Here is a 22,855-nt window from a genome sequence, read left to right as displayed (position 1 = left end):
GTCCCAAGAACACAAAAGCATGTGAACAAAATGGGAATAACAATCTCTGTGCCTGGTGTTCTGCCCATTAATTCTAGCTTCATCTCTTCTGGTGCCTTCAAAATGCGTCACTGCTATTTGGCAGAGACAAAAAGATCTGGGAGGCAAATTTCAGCTGTAATCTCAAGAGTATTCTAATATAATATTGTACCTTTTCTGTGTTTTTATAATTTGAGCCAGATCTCGCTCTTCTACCACTTAGACAAAGACTAGTACAAAACAGAATTGCTCATGCCCTGCTTTTGCTAATAACACCAGTGTTAACAGTAGAAGATTTGCTTAGTGCTTGTCACAAACATGTCTCCCTTGTTTACTGCAATAAGGAGACTACAGCTAGGAACACATTCCACAGTCAGCTTCGTACCTACATCCTTCACCTATCCTCTAAGTGAATGTGTCTATTGTGTGTGCCCCTCTATCCAGTTAACAAATATAGCCAAGATCATAGGAAAACCAGTCATAGTCTCTAGGAAGTCTGGGTTTAAATCTTCTGGTTTATTTTATATTTTTATTTTTTATTTTTTTAGACACTGGTTCTTGCTCTGTTGCCTAGGCTGGAGTGCAGTGGCACAATCATAGCTCACTGCAGCCTTGACTTCCTGGGCTCAAGAGCTAGACCTGCCTCAGCCTCCCAAGTAGCCAGGACTACAGGTGCATGCTATTACTGTTAGCTAACTTTTTTTTTGGCTTTTTGTAGAGGTGAGGTCTCACTATGTTGTTCAGACTGGTCTCAACTTCCTGGCCTCAAGTGATCCTCCTGCCTTGCCTTCCCTATGTGCTGAGATTATAGGTGTGAGCCATTGTGCCCATCCTTGTTTGAGTTATTTTAACATATATGCATAAATATCACCTCTTTGGGTGAAACTCCCACCAGACTCAGAAAAAATGAATTGCCAATGGTCCACACTATCACCCATCACTCCCACTTTAGTTTTACTTTTTTTTGAGACGGAATCTTGCTCTGTTGCCCAGGCTGGAGTGCAGAAGCATGATCTAGGCTTACTGCAACCTCTGTCTCTGGGTTCAAGTGATTCTCCTGCCTCAGCCTCCCAAGTAGCCAGAACTACAGGAAGGTGCCACCACGCCCAGCAAATTTTTTTTTTTTTTTTTTAGACAGAGTTTCGCTCTTGTTACCCAGGCTGGAGTGCAATGGTGCGATCTCGGCTCACTGCAACCTCCGCCTCCTGGGTTCAGGCAATTCCACTACCTCAGCCTCTTGAGTAGCTGGGATTACAGGCACGTGCCACCATGCCCAACTAATTTTTGTTTTTTGTTTGGTTTTTTTTTTGAGACAGAGTTTCGCTCTTGTTACCCAGGCTGGAGTGCAATGGCGCGATCTCGGCTCACCGCAACCTCTGCCTCCTGGGTTCAGGCAATTCTCCTGCCTCAGCCTCCTGAGTAGCTGGGATTACAGGCACGTGCCACCATGCCCAGCTAATTTTTTGTATTTTTAGTAGAGACGGAGTTTCACCATATTGACCAGGATGGTCTCAATCTTTTGAACTCGTGATCCACCTGCCTCGGCCTCCCAAAGTGCTGGGATTACAGGCGTGAGCCACTACGCCCGGCCTAATTTTTTATATTTAGTAGAGACAGGGTTTCACCATGTTGGTCAGGTTGGTCTCAAACTCCTAACATCGTGATCTGCCTGCCTCAGCCTCCCAAAGTGCTGGGATTACAAGTGTGAGCCACTGCACCCAGCCAGTTATACTCTTAATACTTACATTTTGTTTGAATACTGCACTTTACTTAATAACATTATATGTTTTATGTATTATCTTTCCCATTAATTTACAGACATCCTGAGAGGCAGAGGACCTCTCTGTTCTCACTCCAGGCTCACAAATCAAAAAATGTGTGTGTGTGGGTAGAGGTGGGGATGGTAAGAAAAGGAAAGTAATACTGATGGCCTATTGTGTGCCAGGTAGTCTTTATATGCTATTATAACGACTTTGCATAGCTATTATTATCCTCATTTTGTTTTTTTGTTTATTTGTTTGTTTTTTGAGATGGAGTCTTGTTCTGTTGCCAGGCTGCAGTGTAGTGGCACAATCTCAGCTCACTGCAACCTCCACCTCAAGCAATCCTCTTGCCTCAGCCTCCCAAGTAGCTGGGACTATAGGCGTACGCCATCAGGCCCAGCTAATTTTTTGTATTTTTAATAAAGACAGGGTTTTACCATGTTGGCTAAGATGGTCTCGATCTCATGACCTCATGATCTGCCCACCTCGGCCTCCCAAAGTACTGGGATTACAAGCATGAGCCATCGTGCCTGGCTTATCTTCACTTCAAAAAAAAGGAATTTGAGCTTCAGAGAACTGGAAAGATTTCCCCAGTGTTACACAGTTAGTAAACAGTAGATATAAGACCTAAACCAAGATATGGCCTCACTTCCCACTGTCCCACAATGCTTTCCTCACGTTTTCAAAATATCCTTTGTTATAAAACTTTTATAATAAATAGACAACGAATGCTATTTTTTAAAGATAAAAAGCCTTCTCATAACCATGATAAAGAAAATCAATTACTGTAGTACTATGCTGTATTTATTAACACTCTTGGTCAAAATCATAGGAAGTGTTTTGTAAGTTATTTTTCTCCTGATTATCAATGCAATGCATGCTGTTTACAGGAAACATGGTGAGGAGAGAAAAAGTTAATGTGCCTTAAAGAATCACCCTAATCTCAGTACTCAGAGGCAACTACATTTAACATCTTGTCATGTTTTGAGTTCTGCTTTGTTCCTTCCAGTTCTTTTTGTTTTGAGACACAGTCTCCCTCTGTCACCCAGGCTAGAGTGCAGTGGCGTGATGTTGGCTCAATCTCCCACCTTCTGGGCTCAAGCAATCCTCCCACCTCGGGATTACAGGCTCAGGCCACCACGCCTGGCTAATTTTTGTATTTTTTTGTAGAGATGGGGTTTTACTATGTTGCTCAGGCTAGTCAAGACTCAAGCAATTCTCCCACTTCAGCCTCCCAAGTAGCTGAGACTACAGGCATGTGCCACTATGCCCAGCTACTTTAAAATACATATTTTGTAGAGACAGGGTCTTTCCATGTTGCCCAGGCTAGTCTCAAATTCCTACCCACAAGCCATCAACCCCCCTCAGTCTCCCAAAGTGTTAGGATACAGGCATAAGCAACCACACCCAGTCCTTCCAATTCTTTTTGTATGTAATTTTTCTTCACATAATCAGTATCAGTCTGCATATCTACTACTCAACTTCTTTCACGTAACATCATATTAAAAACATTTCTCATGGTATTGAGAGAAACCATAAGTTGCTAAACACTGTAAAGGGCAGTACTGCCCTTAAAACAGGCAAATGTCACTTGAGTCCTGGAGTATAAGACCAACAAGGACAACATAACAAGACCGCATCATTACAAAAAAAAAGTTTTTTTAAATAGCCAGGTATGTTGGTGTGTGCCTATAGTCTCAGCTACTCAGGAGGCTGAAGTGGGAGAATCCTTTGAGCTCAGGAATTCAAGGCTGCAGAGCGCCATGATCACATTACTGTACTCTAGTCTGGGTGACAGAATGAGACCCTGTATCAAAAAATAAAATAAAATAAAGAAAAAATAAAACCAAGCAAATACTCCCTTGTCATGGACCCTGTGTTTTACAGCAGCCTCACTGTGGCCCGCCTCTGGCTTTTTCTCATCATGTGATGGGAGAATACACAGAGAAAAACGATGTCTCATAGAGTTTGAGCCATCCTTCTAGACCATTCTCACAGTATTTGGAGTCCTGAAATGCCGATGAAAAGGTGTTGCTTAGCCTCCTTCCTCAGGCCTTTTCCCAGAGGGCAGACTGCACAGCACTGTGTGCACCCCAGGGCCAAGGGGGAGGGGAGGGTCACAGCATGTTGATGGACTTAGATGTGAGGGTTGTGTAAGGCCCCTCTTGCTTCGGGGCAGAAACAGAGCTGGGAGGGATAGTGGGCTAACTGCCTCTCCTCAAACCACCACATTCCAACAGGGAATTCCAGAGTCTGAGAATTCTGGATTTAAACCTGGCCTTCCAGGTCATTAAGAATGTGTATTTGTCCAAACAGAAGAATGAAACATACTTTAGCAGTCTGTTAGCTTGATTTATAACTTTAAAATATTTAGACATATATTAGTGGGCCTCCCTGTGTCCTTTTGCCCTGGGTTGCAAAAATGCTAGGAGGAGGCTGGTAACAGAATATACATTTATGTAAATATATCATAATAGACTTTACTATTCCTCTAATACTTAACATTTGAATGATTCCTAAATTTTTATTTAAAATGATATGTGTTGAACATCTGTACATATTTGCCTTTATTGCTGATTATTTCTTATGACATACTCTGAGAAGAAAAATTACTGGACCAAAGGGTACAAATTCTTAATTATCAATATCTTAAACTAAGCCGGGCATGATAGCTCACGCCTGTGATCCCTGTGCTCTGAGAGGCTGAGTCGATCACTTGAGCCTAGGAGCCTGCGCAACATAGTGAAACTCCATCTCTACAAAAGAATTTAAAAACTAGCTGCACGTGGTGGCGCGTGCCTGTAGTCCCAGCTACTTGGGAGACTGAAGTGGGAGGATCGCTTGAGCCCAGGAGTTTGATGTTAAAGTGAGCCATAATCAACTGCCACACTCCAGCCTGGGTGACAGAGTAAGACCTTGTCTCAAAAAAAAAAAAAAAAAACCACTTAAATTAATAGATTGTAAGCAGATTTCACTGAATGTAATCCTTACCTCTCTACCCCCTACCTACATGCCAAATCCACTGATCTACATTAATGGTTACAAAGGCAAAACCTAAAGACTTCTATATGTGTTCATTTTGTTTCAAGATAGGAAGCTGACTTACCTAGTATCTTTTGATCTGAAGTCCATTAAATTTCCACCCTTAAAATCAAGGATGGGGAAATCATGCTCTCCCACCAAATCTAGCCCGTAGGCTATTTTTGTAAATGAAATGTTTTTGGAACACAGCCATGCTCATTCATTTTCATACTGTCTAGAGATGCTTTCACATTAAAACTGCAGTTAAGTAACTGCAAAACAGACCAGAGATGATTAACTTACGAAGCCTAAAATATGTACTATCTGGCCCTTTAGAGAAAGTTTGCCAAACTATGATCTAAAATTATCATAAAATATAAACCATGAAACAGGGAATTAGGAAATACTAACTGATAACTCTGTAATAGTTTCTTCTTCCCCACTTCACAAGTCAGATGCCCTGGCCTTGCTTTGATGTTCCTACTGTCATCTTAATCAAGCTGCCACAATTTCCTGTTCAACAAACTTACCAAGTGCCTACTATGTGTCAAGCAGACCTTGTTCCAGGTGCTATGGGCTTATGAAACAGTAAATAATCATTTTTGGCCTTGTGTCAAAGTGTAGAAACTTTCACAAAACCAATGAGATCTCCTAAACTATCTAAACTATATCCTAAACCATCTCCAATCACCTCTGAGATCCTAGGAATGGGTTGTGTAAGCAGCAAGCATTATAAAGAAATGGTGGCAAAGAATAGAAGCATCCGCCTGGACGCAGTGGCTCACACCTGTAATCCCAGGACTTTGGGAGGCTAAGGCGGGTCGATCACAAGTTCAGGAGTTTGAGAACAGCATGGCCAACACGGTGAAATCCAGTTTCTACTAAAAATACCAAAATTAGCTGGACGTGGTGGCGGGTACGTGTAATCCCAGCCACTAGGGAGGTAAGGCAGAAGAATCATTTGGACCCAGGAGGCAGAGGTTGCAGTGAGCCAAGATGGTGCCATTGCACTATAGCCCGGGCGACATGATGAGACTCTCTCTCAAAAAAAAAGAACAGAAGCATACACACCATAGCAACTTAGTTTGAACCACACCCCTTAGGCCGCCTTGGTGAAAAATCACTAAGAGCAGATACAGGAAGAGCAGGTAAACAGGCAAGACAAACAATTCCCAGGTACTAATCACTTCTGCAGAAATGCCCTTATTGTTTTTGCTGTAGCCAGTCAGGGAAAAGAATGTCCACTTTTTGACACTAGGATAAGTCAGAGATTGGTAAATGGTTATTTTGTTTTCTTAAAAAAATTAAAATTCATGTGTAGGAGGGAAAAAACACATATAAACAGTAAGTAAAGATAAATAAAATAAGCCACCACTGTTGATTTATTTTTCGTAAAGATGAGGAAACAGCAGAGTAATTCGGCTTTGGGAAAGAACATAAACGTGAGCCAAGTATTTCAGAGGATTCTAAGAAATGTGGTTTGGTTTGACACGAGATGTTTGTTTGTTTGTTTGTTTGTTTTTGAGTTTCAGTGGAAAGACAAATGAAAAGAGAAAGTATTTTAAACACAGATACCTTCTTACTTTGTGTTGGCATGATTAGCTTGTTATCAAATTATATTAGAAAACTACAAACCAAAAACAAGTATCTTGAAATGCTCTGTTGTTTTAAATCATTGCTGATATGGCTGTCCTACATTATGCAGTGAAAGAGAAGATTCTCTATCTGTGGACTTGCCCTCCTCCTTTGCCACCATTTCTTGCTCATTAGCTAGGCAACTTTGTCTACATTTCTTCATCTCTCAGAGCCTCATCTTTTGCAAAATGCTGATAATACCACTGACCTTCCTGGGTTGTCTTAAGGATTAAATGAGGTAACATGAGTTAGCTCATAACTGTCACTGGCTTTTAGTAAGTACTCAATAAAATATTGTTTGTCTTCATATTGTATAATAAAAGTTAAAGCCCCCAAAATGGACTTTTCAGAGTTGGTGAAGTAGACAGAGTTGCCTACGGTTTTGTATGGTGATTTCCTTCCTGGCTCCTATTTTTCTTTCACAGTCACTAAAATTCTCCTACCAGCAACATTTTCTTCTGGCTATTGAAATCCTCTGCTAGCTTCTGCACAGCAAAAGAAACTTAACAGAGTAAACAGTCAACCTACTAAATGGGAGAACATCTTTGCAAACTATGCATCTGAGAAAGCTCTAATATCCAGCATCTATAAGGAACTTTAACAATTAAAAAGTAAGCAAATGACATGAACAGACACTTTTGAAAAGACGACATCCATACAGTCAACATGCATGTGAAAAAAAGCTCAGTATCACTGATCATTAGGGAAATGCAAATCGAAACCACAATGAGATATGATCTCACACCAGTCAGAACGGTTATCACTAAAAGGCAAAAATAACAGATGCTAGTAAGGTTGTAGAGAAAACAGAACACCTATGCACTGTTGGTGTGAGTGTGAATTATTTCAACCATTGTGGACAGCAGTGTGGCAATTCCTGAAAGAGCTAAAAACAGAACTGCCATTTGACCTAGCAATCTCATTACTCAGAATATACCCAAAGGAATATAAATCATTCTATCATAAAGACATATGCATGTGAATGTTCACTGCAGCACTAATCACAATAGCAAAGACATGGAATCAACCTAAATGCCAATCTGTGGTAGAACTGGATAAAGAAAATGTGGTAAGGTCGGGCGTGGTGGCTCACGCCTGTAATCCCAGCACTTTGGGAGGCTGAGGTGGACTGATTATGAGGTCAGGAGATTGAGACCATCCTGGCCAACATGGTGAAACCCCATCTCTACTAAAAAATACAAAAATTTGCTGGGCATGGTGACATGCGCCTGTAGTCCCAGCTACTCGGGAGGCTGAGGCAGGAGAATTGCTTGAAGCTGGGAGGCGGAGGTTGCTGTGAGCCGAGATTGTGCCACTGCACTCACTCCAGCCTGGCGGCTGGCAACAAAACAAGACTCTGTTTCAAAAAAAAAAGAAAAGAAAAGAAAATGTGGTAAACACACACCATGGAATACAATGCAGCTGTTAAAAAAAATGAGTTCCTGTCCTTTGCAGGAACATGGATGGAACTGGAGGCCACCATCCTTAGCAAAGTAATACAGCAATGCAGAGTAATGCAGTAATGCAGAAAACCAAATACCACATGTTCTAACTTATATAAGTAGGAGCTCATGGACACAGAGGGGAACAACAGACACTGAGGCCTACTTGAGAGGGAAGGGTGAGAAGCGGGAGAAGATCAGGAAAAACAGCCATTGGGTACTAGTCTTAGTATCTGGGTGATGAAATAATCTGTACAACAAACCCCCATGATATGAGTTTACCAATATAACAAACCTGCACATGTACCCTTGAACCTAAAATAATAGTTAGGAAAAAAACCCTCTCTGCCATTGAGAGTGGCCAGCAAAAATGTATATATTTCCACATGCTTGACATCTCAGTATGCTATAATTAATTGCAGTTTTTGCCATTACTTTTAATGGCAAAATCTAATATAACCAGGCTCTTTCTGGAAATTAGGTGGTATCCAGCAGCGCATAACATCTTTAGAATAATGTTTCTATACTGAGCAGCACATGTGTCCAGAGGAGGGAAGGATACATTGAACAGGCACACGGATGGGTGCCACTTAGGGCATAATTTATCATTTTTCAGAGGATTATCTCCAATGACTCATTTGTGGAAATATGTTCAATTGCAAAGAGAAACACTCTCTGCTAAAGGAGTGGTCACTCCAGCCTGGTGATGCCAGTCCAAAACCACTAGAATAACTTGTTCTGACCAACTTAAAATAAACAAACCTCCATGCAACTATTAACTATTTATATTGCTTGACTCTGTTACAAAAACACCATTGTCAGAATATCTCCAAATTTTATGTGTAATTTGCTTTGAGGCATTTATCGTATCACTCCACTGCCAAGGACTTTACAGTTTTGTTTATTTTGCTCTTGTGAGAGAAGTCAAAATAACTAATGTTTGCATTGATAACTGGCTCTTTCAAAGTGTCTTGATTCAAGTGTATCTTCTGCTTAGTCCTTGCCTGGAAAATCAACTATTGTCCTGTGACCCTCACCAAGTGTTAAAGTAGTTTATCTCAGCTTCCTCACCCTCTATCACTCCTGTCACTCCTGGTAAACATTACTTCTATAATCACCACTTTATGGATATTGTTTTCTCAAAGTTTGGTTGATACAGGCCCTCTACTCACCAAACCCAAAGGCCTTACATTCCAAGACCCTCATCCTCTGCAATAAAGGGTCTCTAAGGAGGTGTATATTGTGCAAGACAATACTTGAGGTGCAGGAAGAAAAAAATTTTAACTCTTATTCATATTTATAATTTCAAACTTAAAATTATTTTGTGGGTTTTTTTTTACAATGTGTTTAACATATCAGTACAGCAGGGAGAATGATCACTAATGATGGAAATGTCAAACTCTTATTAATAGAATATGAAATCAATAAATTTTACAGCCTACTTTTCTGTTTAGCAGTAGTTCTCAAAGTATGATATAGGGACCTGTGCAGGTATCTGAGATCCTAACAGGGTGTCCGTTAAGTCAAAACTGTTTTCATAATAATATTAAGATGGAATTTATCTTTTTCACTCATTCTCTCATGAGTATACAGAAGAGGTTTCCAGAGGCTACATGTCACATTTAATGCAGAAGCAGATATGAGAACCCAGTTGTTTTCTAGTAAGTCAGACATTAAAAGGACTTGCAAAAACTATAAAACAATGATATCTTTGTCACCACATTTCTTCTTCTTTTAGAAAATAGATATTTTCATTAAAAAAAAATATAGCAGCCTTGAGCTCTTGGGCTCAAGCGATTCTCCTGCCTTTGCCTCTCAAAGTGCTGGGATTATAGGTGTGAGCCACTGCACTTGGCCAGTCTCATGGCTTCTTGAAGACACACTTACCTTGCAGCTTCCTCTAAACTCCTTCATCAGTCCTCTCTTCTCCCAGTTACCAACCTTTTCTGCCCATCATTTGTAAACCAAGGTATGCAGACAGGATACATGGTCTAGATTTGCACTGTCTAGTATGGTTGCCTTTAGCTAGAGCACAGCTATTTAAATAAAAATTAAATTAAAAATTCAGTTTCTCAGTTGCACTAGACATATTTCCAGAGCTAAACTGCTACATACAGTAATGACTACTGTATAGAACATTTCTATTGTCAAAGGAAGTTCTACTGGACAGGTTAAGCTCTAGTTTAGGGTTTTTCAACTTTAGGACTATTGAGATCTGGGGCCAGATAGGTTTTCATAGTTGCGGGGGAGGGCGCTGTTCTGTGCACTGCAGGATGTTTTTAGCAGCATCCCTGTCCTCTCCCCACTAATTCCAGCAGCACTCCCTCAGTGTGACAACCAAAAATGTCTCCAGACATTGATAGACCATGATTTGGATGAAACCATACAGCTATTAGATTGTGTTTTGCTCACCCACAGAGAAGGGGCAAGATAAATCAAGAGAGAAAATGGGAGAAATAGATTTAGGGAAGGTTACAGGAGACAAAGTAAGGAAGAGGCCAGAGGGTAAAAGGCTGATTATGACTTTTACTTTTTTATTACAGGTCATCATCATTCCGTAAGGTGCAGATTTTCTTCTGGCTACCCCTATGGCCCTTAGATCACTCAAACAGCATGGTGCAATGCCCCAGCTGTAGTGTAGCATTTTGGCTGTAGTGCAGAATGATGATGTCTCTTGTTCAGAACACGACATGCAGGGCTGCCAAACCATTCTCACATAACAACACTAAAGATGACCAGGAGGCCTTCCCAACTGGGCAGGACAACTTACAGGCACAGAATAGGGAGTGTCACATCTTTTTCAATCTGCCTGATTCTGTGTCTTCTGACTAAACAGCTTCTTGGTTAGCAAGGCATTGAGAGTCATGTAGGGAAAAGTCTACAGCCTGAGGTTCTGGTGGATACAACTCAACTACACAAAGCAGGTTTTCCTAAAATGTGGCCAACAGCCCTAAGGGTTGTCCTAGAGCGAAGAAACTTTTTAAAGACAATTGCCCGAGTCTATTTAACTATAGGCCCTTTCTTCTGAAGTATATTCACTGAATATGTTTTACCCAATGCCAACATAAAGAAAAGACTTGTGCTTAACTGAAATCTTCCATCTGCCCAGAAGGGTTTCCTTGACACTCTACGAGATTCCCTTCCAAAGACACGAAGTCTCAAAAGAGGTCCTGTTATAAGCTCAGGAAGTGGTCATACTTGAGAATCAGAGGTCACCACATAGAACTAGGAGGTAGAGGCCGGGCACAGTGGCTCAGCACTTTGGGAGGTCGAGGCAGGTGGATCACAAGGTCAGGAGATCAAGACCATCCTGGCCAACATAGTGAAACCCCATCTCTAGTAAAATACAAAAAGTTAGGTGAGCGTGGTGGCACATGCCTATAGTCCCAGCTACTTGGGAGGCTGAGGCAGGTGAATTGCCTGAACCTAGGAGGCGGAAATTGCAGTGAGCTGAGATTGCACCACTGCATACTAGCCTGGTGACAGACGGAGACTCTGTCTCAAAAAAAAAAAATAGAACTAGGAGGTAGAAGCTAGAACAGAACAGAACAGGACAGGACCAGGCATCAGGCACACCTAAACAGGCTGATGATTTCTGCTTATCAAGCTCCCAAGGCAGGAGATTTATTGAGGACTAATCAGTGTCAATAGCACCATGGGCTGTAGTGACACAGAAATCAGGCTGACACTTCCCTCCTCAGTTCAGGGCCACAAAGCACTGACAAAGGTTCAGGAAGTGGGCATCAGAGAGGTTTACAAAACTGGTGGTATGACCCAAGAAAACAAAATAAATTAGAGTGACAGACATCGGCAGGCTGAAGCAAGGCACTGTGTGGTACCAACACTCTAAAGATGAATTAAGGCAAACCCCATCCCTCCATGTGCTCCCAATCAGCTCCCTATGAACCAATGATGATGATGATGACGACGACGGTGATAGTGGTGATGATACTCTTAGCTATTGTTTACTTCGGGCAACTGTGTGAGGCTGGGATGGAAGAGGACTGTCTGGTCTAAGACTATGAATTATAATTATCTGAACACCTAGAATGTTCTGTAATACCATTTAAAATAAAAATTTATAATGGCAGGGACCAAATAGTGCTCAGCTTTGTATCTGCCTGAGATGCATACTCCATGTCTGGTTTACAGTAGCTATATTTCATAAACTTTGACTGAATACTAAAGAAGGTAAAGGAGAAACTGTCTGTCTCACATATAGATATTCCAGAAAGCAGTGACTCTTACTGCTTTTCTTTTCTTTTCTCTGAATGCATTCAGAAGCAGTGACTCTTATTTTGTGCCTACTCCGCAGACTCTATTAAGGTGATATCTATATAGCAGGTACTTAGTCAAAAATAGTTGATAGTGTCAAAATTCCAAGAAACAGCAAGTCATTCGTATCAGATGGGATCCAAACAGGTAACAGATGGCACATTCAAATTAGCCTAACTTGTAGAAATTTATCTGAAAGCGACTATTTGCAAAGATATGGACATGGTGCTGGGGTACTAAAAGGGATACTGCTCTAATTTGGACAACAGTAATAGCAGAACTGTTACCACTCCTGGAGGAAACAAGATGAGAAGGGTTGATTACAGGAACGCAAAAGGAGAAAGTCATATAGGGAAGAAGCATAACCTTAGGTTGAGGGGCACAGGCAGCCCAAGGCAACCCCACAAGGAGGAACAGGAGAACAGTAAGCCTGACTTCACTCCTCCCCTCTTGAGTCTCCTGCTGGGACTTTGCTACTGGCAGAAAGTCAGAGGGCACAGGAGCCCCTCTCTTTGTGGTCCTCACAGGCAGCCTCTGGGTAGGGAGACTTAGGGTAGAGGAGGGTGAAAACGTGACCAAAACGGGTAAAAGGAAGATATCCTTAACACGGTAATCACCATTTCTGAACCAGTGATGTTTAGACATCTTCAAGATGCCAATTCGCAATCAATCTATCCATAATCCAATGAGAACGAAAGTTTTAAACTCTTATTCTTTTTACTTATTCTGTATTGCTGATCAAAATCTCAGTGTTAGGACCACCCCTCTAATTTAAAAACAGGATATCATCTGGGAGAAAAATCAGATCCCAATTAAGAAGAAAGTCATATTCAAATAAGAGAGAAATGATGAACCTTAATTCTGCCAGACCTGAGTTGGTCAGCCCCAAATCTACCAACTCTAGATTCCTGGTTAGTTCCTATCAGGGGAACTGATGGAGAATCAATGGTAACTGCTGTATATAACTAAAGCTTTTATTGTGAAAGAATGTAGCAGAACTCAGATTTGGGGATTTGCCATTGGAACAGGGGAAGGAAAGGTGCTCAAAACTCCTAAGGGAAAATTGCTTCCATGCAGTGGAACAAGGGACAGTTGGAACCAGAAAATTCATGAAGATTGTCAGTGGGAAAAGTTATTAACTTTGAAATCTGCTACTTTTACTAAGAATATAGAGAGAAAAACATTATCAATCACATGACAGAAAGTAACACATGAAAAAATGGAAAGTAGAGTCTAAGAAGATTCCTGGAGTGGTCTCAGAAATAAAAAAGACAAAATGTATCATCATCTTTTAATTTTGGTGAGTCTGTGCCCTAACTACTGATGTTAGCAAACAGCAGCAAGGGAAAGAAAAAGATCTTTCTGTTTTCGTCTCCCTTCTGCCTTAATCATAGACATATACACAATTTATTATAGTTGATTTGCAAAGATTTAGTCACAAAATAAATAGTTGGTTTTCATTATCTACATGTTCATCAATTCCTGGAAAATCATTATGTATTCAGAAACTCTGCAGTTAAATGAACTGTTGTTTACCACACTGAGCGGGCAATTTGATATTTTCTTTCTTAAGAGAGATGTATACATGGCTACTGCCTGTTCAGTGCAAGCTGTTCTCACTGTAATGACTACTTACCACGATTTCAGACTCTTATCTGTAAGGAGTACACTTCGTACTGTTGTTCAAGGATACAACATTCACAAGTAGTTCCAAAGAAAAGATATGCAGAACTGGTAAATGATGACCAGTTTATATACACAGATATTACAAGAGAAAAAGCCAACTGACTATGATTGCTAGTCTCTTTTTCCTTGTCACAAAGTGATTGAATAACCAGAAGAGAAGTTTCATTCCCTTGCCTATAGACCACTTAATTATCATGAAAAATTGGCAGGAATATTCCCACTAAAATATAATCTATACTTACCTTTCGTGATTCGGCAGTTTATATTCCTCATGGGCCTCAATATTCTCATTCACTAATTCAACCTAAACATGTATTGAATACCTACTGTACCTACTGGGCAATATGACAAGCACTGGGGATACCTCAGGGAACAAGACAGACAAGGTCCCCATCCTCATGGTGCAAAATTCTAGTGGGGATGGCAAATTACAATAAACAGGTACCTAAATCAATGAGAACTTTAGATAGCGATGTTTGCTAGGAATAAAATAAAATAAGGTAATGGGATAAAAATTAACACAGGAGGGAGGAATATAATTTAGATGAGATGTTCGCGGAAGGCCTCTCTGAGGAGTGACATTTTAAAGAAGACTTGAACAACAGGAAGAAGTCAGCCATGTGAAGATCTGGGGAAAGAGCACTCCAGGATAAGATCAGCCAAGATAACAGCCCCTAGGTGGGAATGAGCTGGGCAGGCTTGGGGAATAGTCAGAAGGCCAGTAAGTGAAAGGAAAGTGATAGGAGATAAGACAGTAGAGCTAGCCAGATACCAGACCAGCAGGGCCTTATAGGGCAAGGAATTTAGATTTTGTTCCAAGAGTGATGGGAAGTTGCATAGGGTTTTCAGCTGGAGATGATCTGACCTCTGCTTTAAAAGAATCGTTCTGGTTTTGCATGGAGAATAGACTGTAGGGGAAAGAAGGCCACTGTAGTCGGTCAAGTAACAGGTAATGATGGCTGGAACTACAATGAGAATATGAACATGGGAAGAAGCCATCAGACTGGGAACCTCTTCTGGAGATAGGCTTACTAGCAGATTGAATGGAGGATCTGTTTAGAGAAAGAAAAAATAAAAAGAGCAGCTAGGTATTGTCAATAACTGAAAGGGGGGTGAAATGAGAAAAGAAAGTATGAGGTAGATAGAATGGTTATGTAAGGGAATCAAACAGTACCTAAATCAATAAGAACTTTACATAGTGATCTTTGCAAGGAATAAAATAAAGTAAGGTAATGGGATAAAGATTAACATAGGAGGGAGGGATATAATTTAGATGAGATGTTCAGGAAAGGCCTCTCTGAGGAGCTGACATTTTAGGGAAGACTTGAACAACAGGAAGAAGTCAGCCACGTGAAGATCTGGGGAAAGAGCACTCCAGGACAAAGATCAGCCAAGATAACAGCCCCTAGGTGGGAATGAGCATTTTCCATTCCCATTCCCCTTCTCCTCTCAGTTACTGACAATAATGAGCTGCTCAGGTTATAAAAACCTAGGAGTTATTTTTAATTTTTTCTTTCTCTAAAAAGATCCTCCATTCAATCTGCTAGTAAGCCTATCTCCAGAATAGGTTCCCAATCTGCCGCTTCTTCCCATTTGGTACATCTTATATGTCAGATGCCTATTTATATCCAAATGGAGATATAGAGTGGGCAGTTTTATGTATAAATATGGGGTTCCAGGGAGAGCTCATACTTTTTTTAAAATAATCCAAGTGAAAAATATTAGAAACATACACTTGAGAGAGGTGGAGGCTATGTCTTAAATGTCCTCTGTAGGCTGTTGTGCCTCACATAGTGAAGTGCTGAAAAACCACGGAATGATGTGAAGTAGTAATCATGACACCAAAAACTGTAATATTATCTTTGTTTGCTCGATGCTCTTGCAAACTTTGTTCAAGTATTCCCCTACCAAAGACTGTATGACTGACAATTACTTGTACCAGAGAATGACCATAACCAGAAAAATAATAATAATATGGGCTTACCTAATAAAGATTTGAAAGTGAGTCAATGGCAGTACTCTACTGATTCACAACCAGATGCAATGCTCTGATAGTTTAAGCCTAACACAACGGTCACTCCCAGATGATATCTAAGAAGAGGCATGACAACTGCAGGAAAGGTTTATCAGTACTACTACATCAAAAGAAGAGTAAATTCTGTTGGGAGGCAACTGACTAAAAGGTGTCAAAAACACATTAGTGCTTTTTGCTATTTTGTTATAGATCAACATTTCATAGAAATGTGAATATCTATTGACCTGGCTGTTCCCCAATACAGTGTCAGCTTCTGATTGACCCTCTTACTCTACTGCATGATCCATCATGTAAAGGAAGTAAACAAAAGGCATTTCAACTCTCATAAGAGGAACTCTCAAGTCCCAATAAATATAACCTTATAAATTATACAGTTAAAAATTATTCAATTGAAGGTTCAAATGGAAAAGCAAATGTGTTAAATTTAATAGACACGCAAATATCAAGAATTTTTCATTGGGCTGACTTCTTCTTTACAGTAAGGTTACTCAAGAAATCCCTTTGTGAGAACAATAGGGCAGGAAGTGGCAAAGTCATAATCAGTGAGTGACCTTAAATCTTTTTGAAGTGCAAAGAAGCAAAGTAACAGCCTATAGGGTCAAACTAACATTACATCTTTGAATCAGTAAGTAAAGAGAAAAAAACCATTAAGAGCTAACCAATTCTTTAGTGAGAATTTCAAAATCAATTATAAAGTCTCTGGGAAAATGTTATGTTTATGCTTAATAGCTTAGTTCTCCCAAAAATTTATTTCCAATATATTTCAGAACTAAAAAAAAAAAAAAAAGAACAATAATTTTTCCATTTGGAAACTTTTTCCCCCTCTTCTTTTAGTTTAATTCTAAGAGATTATCTGGTGATTTCTGTGCAACTCTAACAGATGACAGTAACTGCACCCGGGGGTGAGAATATAGTGCTTAAAAACTTCAAGTTCACCTTAAATGTATCCATGTGAAGACCTAGACTTCAAGAACACACTGCATTCAAAAGGCTTGCCAATGTAGAGCGAAAGTAATGTTAAATAAACTGGGGCTGGGCATGGTGGCTCACACCTGTAATCCCAGCATTTTGGAAGGCCAAAGTGGGCAGATCTCCTGAGGTCAGGAGTTCGAGACCAGCCTACCCAACATAGTGAAACCCTGTCTCTACTAAAAATACAAAAATTAGCCAGATGTGGTAGTGTGTGCCTGTAATCTCAGCTACTCGGAAGGCTGAGGCAGGAGAATCACTTGAACCAAGGAGGCGGAGGTTGCAATGAGTTGAGACTGCACCACTAAACTCCAGCCTGGGTGACAAGAGTGAGACTCCATCTCAAAATAAACAAACAAACATTCTGGAAGGCCACTGTTTGAGCTCCTGCACAAGGCTCCAACAGACAGACCAGATCAAACCAAAATGAAGTCACTCATGTTAAATGTTACATCATCAAACTGAAGCTTTAAGGATGCAGACAGATCTCAGTTTACCCTGAGGCAGTACAGTAAGGAAGTCCTTCTGCTTTAACCCTTACAAAACAGTAACCTGAATAATCTGATATTAACCAATCAGCTTTTACTCTTTATTGTACTGTTGTCTTCTTCCACCTTACAAAACCCACTATTCTGCCATTGCCCAGTGGGAGCTCTCATTCTATTTTGCAGAATGGAGGCTGTCCTCTTTCAAGCATTGCAAATAATACCCAATTAGACATAAAACTAAATTTGTTGTAATTTTATCTTTTGATAGTAGTAATTAAAATCCTCTGAACATGGAACCCCCCACCTCCTCAGAAAAAGCATACTACTACTTACTCTTTGGGTAACAAGGTGTCTTTCTTTCAATCTTCCAACCCCCATCCCAGAAAAAGTTGCATATCTTGGATCTTAGTTGGCTTTTCCTTATAAATATGTTTATAACCATACATGCGGGGATAGGAGAAGAAGAAACAAAAATGAAAGGCAGAAAGTAAAAAGCTATCAATATTCATTTCAACATACCATAGTTAAAATGTGGTAAATGCTGTCAAAAGTCTGTGTCTACTAGGGTATCTATGTTCTCTGCCTCTCTTCCTGAGTTTCCTCCTTTTTCTCCCTTAGTCCATTGTTCCTCCCTTAAGCAACCTCCTTCCAGTCCCAGCCTTGTTGCCACCAATGGCCAGAAATTAAGTTATAAATATGCTTCAATTGCCTGTACCATATTAGAATTGGCCTTTTTTTTTTTTTTTGAGACGGAGTTTCACTCTTGTTACCCAGACTGGAGTGCAATGGCATGATCTCGGCTCATTGCAACCTCTGCCTCCCAGGTTCAAGCAATTCTCCTGCCTCAGCCTCCCGAGTAGCTGGGACTACAGGCGCTGAGCACCATGCCCAGCTAATTTTTGTATTTTTAGTAGAGACGGGGTTTCACGTTGTTGACCAGGATGGTCTCGATCTCTTGACCTCATGATCCACCCGCCTTGGCCTCCCAAAGTGCTGGGATTATAGGCGTGAGCCACCGCGCCCGGCCAGAATTGGCCATTTTTAAAGTTTGATAATTGGTTTGAGCTGAGCTGAATAAGTATTCAAGATTAGTGATTCTCATTCAATAAATCTGAAGAAAAAGTTGGTTTGTTTTATCTCATCAAATGTCATAACCAGCTATAAGAGACTGATAGGATTTATCTAGACCATGTAATTAAATTATGTCCCATTAGCTATTTCTAGAGTTTCAATAGGAAAGACGGTCATAAGAAACCTAATATTTCAATTCTACCACTTCCAGGCTCTCTCCCCAAATTTCCCCAATATCTGGAGTTCTAAAACAAAAAGAGTCCAGATATCTCAAATGCTTTCCATTTATTTACCTAAATTTCTTTGTGAGCAGGGTATTCATGAATACTATTTGCTAAAAGGGATAACTAGGCTCCATGAAAGCCTCTCAGAGAAATCTGGTAGGAACTAAAATGTTCTGTGTCAAAAGACAGCCTCTGGGATGAAGGGTTTGGTAACTTCCCTTCCAAGATACCAGCACCTCAAGGAAAGTCAAAGATGGCTTCCTCCTGTTAAGTTCTACAAAGCAAAAAATAAAAATAAAAACAAAAAACCTGTTGTCAGCTTCACTCTAACAATGCACATAGATAAAGTATCTCAAAATCCCTTTAAGAAGCCATGAAATAAATGGCAAATTATCTCAGTTACACTTAATGCTTCTAAGACAACCTGCACGAATATTTACATTCTCTTCTGAATAGCATCCTGCCAGATATCAAACACTCTCAAATGCCAGTAGCACAGAAAGCATCATGCTAGTGAATTAAACACAGGCTCTACCTCAGAGATAAACATTCCAGACATCAAACACAGGAAAGACTCAAACTTCCTTTAGGCACATGTGAGGCATGACTAGATCTTGAGTAAGTCTTTCGGTGCCTCCCTGAAAGTAAGCTGGGGAATAATTTTCTAAAAGCAAGATCCTAGATAATGTGACCTTGTTAAAAATAGGCAGCTTCCCTCTCCCCAACACCCCTAACGCAGACATGGTATGTGTGCACTCTTGGGGCAGGAGGGGTAAGGAGGTAGCATTTCAAGAAAAGATGATGAAAAAGGAAAGAAAATAGAATAACAGCAAGAACACAGCAGTGGAAGAGGTTCTCCATCCTAGTATAATACCTGCCACCTAGATGGACAGACTAGTTGAAAATATGTTCTATTCTTTCAGCTTATGTTGGGTTGATTTAATAGATCAAAACAATGTAATTACATCAAAGCATCCCTGCAAAGATAAAAATCTAGGGAGTTTTCAAAAGAGAATGTTTGGAGAGGGGGATGGGAAAGGGAAGAGGTAACAGAAGTTAGAGCAGGATAAGAGAATCACAAAACTGACTTTGGAGCAAAAGAAACAGAAGCATAAAACATTAAATGTGTTTCCATTCGTACAATTTCTTCCTAAATCAACGAAAACATTGGCTTATGATGGATTTACACCACAGTGAAACTCCTGACAACTTCAAAATCAACTTCATGTTTGCATTCCATTCTTTCAGGTGATGAATAGTGGGAAATCCATGAAGGAATGTCACTTGAAGTCAGCCATTTATCATGAACCAAAATGGCTAAGTACCCCATAAACCGCAATGATCCATTTCCTATTAGCATCACACAACAGAAGGCAACCTCATCTGCATTAACAATTTTTATGACCTCCGTAGGCAGAGAAGCTAATGTTAGGAAATTCTGTTCTGTTATAAATGTTCATTATTATACCATAAATAATTCTTTAAGGATATAAACTACTGATTGATGCATTAAGTAATTCTTTAAAACGGTTTTCCCCAGGTTTAAAATTTTTTTTTTAAGTGTCGATTTAATTTCAGTAAAGTAGTTTCATTCCTTCTGGTCAAGCTCTAGCTGGTATTCGATATGTAATATACATTCCTTTTATCATAATGTCTAATATCATAGCAGACTACAATTAAAATAAGTTCCCCTTCAAAATTTGGGTGACGATGACAATGTTCAGTAGTCTCAAGTTTCAAAATACTTGAATTTGGCAAATATCATTTTCAGAATTCCAAGAAAGGGTATGAAAATAGCATGTCATGATTTGAAACCAAGTGAAATTGTTAAAGCATATAAGTTCAATACACTGCCCACAAAAATACAATCTAAGGATTTAAACATCTTAGTGGGTCACATCCAGACGGTGAGTGACACTCTTGATGACAAACACAGCCAGGGGTTACCTTCCTCAGACAAATGGTATCACTTCTAAACAGGGGAAAGAAAAAGAAAAAGAAAAAGAAAAGAAAAGAAAAGAAAAGAAAAGAGAAAAGAGAAGAAAGAAAGAAAGAAAGAAAGAAAGGAAAGAAGGAAAGAAGAAACCCAAATGGTAGGAGGAGAAAAGCAACTAAGGAAAATGAGTACCATAGAAAAAGGTTAGGAAAACGGGATATTTACTAAGATTTTATATATATATATGAAATTGTTTAAAATTTTGTTTTAAAATGAGTCATTGAAAGCACAAAAAGATCCAAATATTTTCTGATGGTATTTTTGGCTTAATTTTAAACCATGTAGTTTAAAGTGAACACTAAATATTTTTCTGTAATTTTTTTTTTTTTTTTTTCGAGAATGAGTCTTGCTCTATTGCCCAGGCTGGAGTGCAGTGGCATGATCTCAGTTCACTGCAATCTCTGCCTCCGGGGTTCAAGAGATTCTTGTGCCTCAGCCTCCCGAGAAGCTGAGATTACAGGCGCCTCCCATCACGCCCAGCTAATTTTTGTATTTTTAGTAGAGATGGGGTTTCACCATGTTTGCCAGGCTGGTTTCGAACTCCTGACCTTAAGTGATCCGCCCATATTGGCCTCCCAAAGTGCTGAGATTATAGGTGTAAGCCACCATGCTGGGCTTTCGAAGATTCTTTAGCCTTTCCTTCTCACACTCTCCATTCCCTCACAACCCCTCCCTGGAGACAGGGTCTTACTCAGGTGGGGTACAATGGCATGATCACAGCTCACTGCAGCCTCAACCTCCCAGACTCCAGTGATCCCTCCACCTCAGCCTCCCAAGTAGCTGGGACTACAGGCATGTGTCACCACATCTGGCTAATTTTTACATTTTGCATAGAGATGAGGTCTCACTATATTGTCTAAGCTGGTCTCAAACTCCTGGGCTCAAACCATCCTCCTGCCTCAGCCTCTTTTTTTTTCATTGGAAATATCAACAAACTTGAAAAACACAAATGTATTTAATTGGTTATATTCAGTCAGGAACACCCTTGAAAATTTTATATAGTCACAAATTCCCTAAGGAAATGACTTGTCTTAGAACATCATCATTATTTGTACATACTTAGCATAAGACAAAGCCCCGAGAAGACAAAGAATAATAAGACATGGTCCACATCCTCAAGGTGCTTACCATGTATTTTGGGAGATGGGATATAATCATGAATCAGAAAAATGAAATAAACTAAGCGAGTTATTAGAAAATAGGTAGATACCAAAATTACTTTTCAAATATCAGAACTAAAAAATACTTTTTGAACTATTAAAGATAATTTTAGGAAGTGAGAGAGAGAAAGAGAGAAAAGGAGAACATGAGATAGAGCCTGAGAGTGAGAGTGAATGCAGATGTACAGTGAACTAGGGTAACCAGGGAAGGATTCCCAGAAGAGGTACAATTCTACCTTGGCCCCAAAGAATAAATCAATTTAACATGCCAATAATTTCAACATTTTTTCAAATAAAAGAGTCTCCTGTAATGTGTGGGTTCCCTTGTGAGAGCTGTCTCTACTGGAGTATGGTCCTGAGCCCACAAAAGCAAGCCTTTCATACTTGGACTTTTAACCTCTCCATTTCCTGAAACTCCTCCTTGCTGCCCAGTCACAAAATGATGGCCATCATTGTTTTCCTTTCTCCTTTGAAATCCACTAACAACCCTCGAGTCAGATGATCCCACCCACCAAGAACTAGGGGGTCATGCAGAGTGAGGGCTGAATGTTTACAACCTTATTTATGCCAAGTAGATTTTAATCATCACAACTCTCCCGACCCTTGGAGATAATGCCACACAAGCATAAACCAAAACAAAACCACAAGTTAAAAGGTGTCTTCCGAAAGGCATAAGGGAATCTGTTGAAATGCCTTCCAAGCTTTACCCTGAAGACTTGGAAATGGTATATAACTGCTATCCCAATTCTTAAGCATAATCATGCTCCTTAGTTGTGGCTTCTCTCACCTTATGTGTGAATTATTGCAACTTTCTCCTAACATGTCTCCCAGGCCCCAGATCACCCCCAACACAGTCCATTCTGGATATCTCTGTCAAGAAGGTCTTCTTTCATCACACATGACACACATAACATCCATCAAAAATCTTCATGAGATCTCTACTCCTGACAGGTGCTCTGTTGTTGGTGCTCCCCTGCCCCTTTTCCCTCAAGGCACCCAAAGAACTTGCAATATCCGAGGAGCACACAGAGATAACCAGAGGAGACTTCTTGCCGACAAGAAGTACAAGCAT

General features: G+C 40.1%; 1 protein-coding gene across 22 annotated transcripts in view; it reads right to left on the bottom strand.

Annotated features, from left to right (window-relative positions):
• The window catches only part of GREB1L (GREB1 like retinoic acid receptor coactivator), a 334,722-nt gene that overhangs the window by 202,068 nt on the left and 109,799 nt on the right, over positions 1–22,855 (bottom strand). For 2 of the 22 annotated variants that reach the window (XM_054244043.2, XM_035270706.3), the window contains exon 1: positions 17,666–17,726. The exons of the other annotated variants lie outside the window; for them this stretch is intronic. The gene's annotated coding sequence lies outside the window, so the exon portion shown is untranslated. Of the gene's footprint in view, positions 1–17,665; positions 17,727–22,855 lie in introns of those variants that run through there. 22 annotated transcript variants of the gene reach the window in all.

This window comes from Callithrix jacchus, chromosome 13 (genome assembly GCF_049354715.1).
Source record: "Callithrix jacchus isolate 240 chromosome 13, calJac240_pri, whole genome shotgun sequence".
In the NCBI taxonomy this organism is placed as follows: domain Eukaryota; kingdom Metazoa; phylum Chordata; class Mammalia; order Primates; family Cebidae; genus Callithrix; species Callithrix jacchus.
Note: the sequence above shows the minus strand (reverse complement) of the source record. Positions and strands in the feature narration are given on the sequence as shown.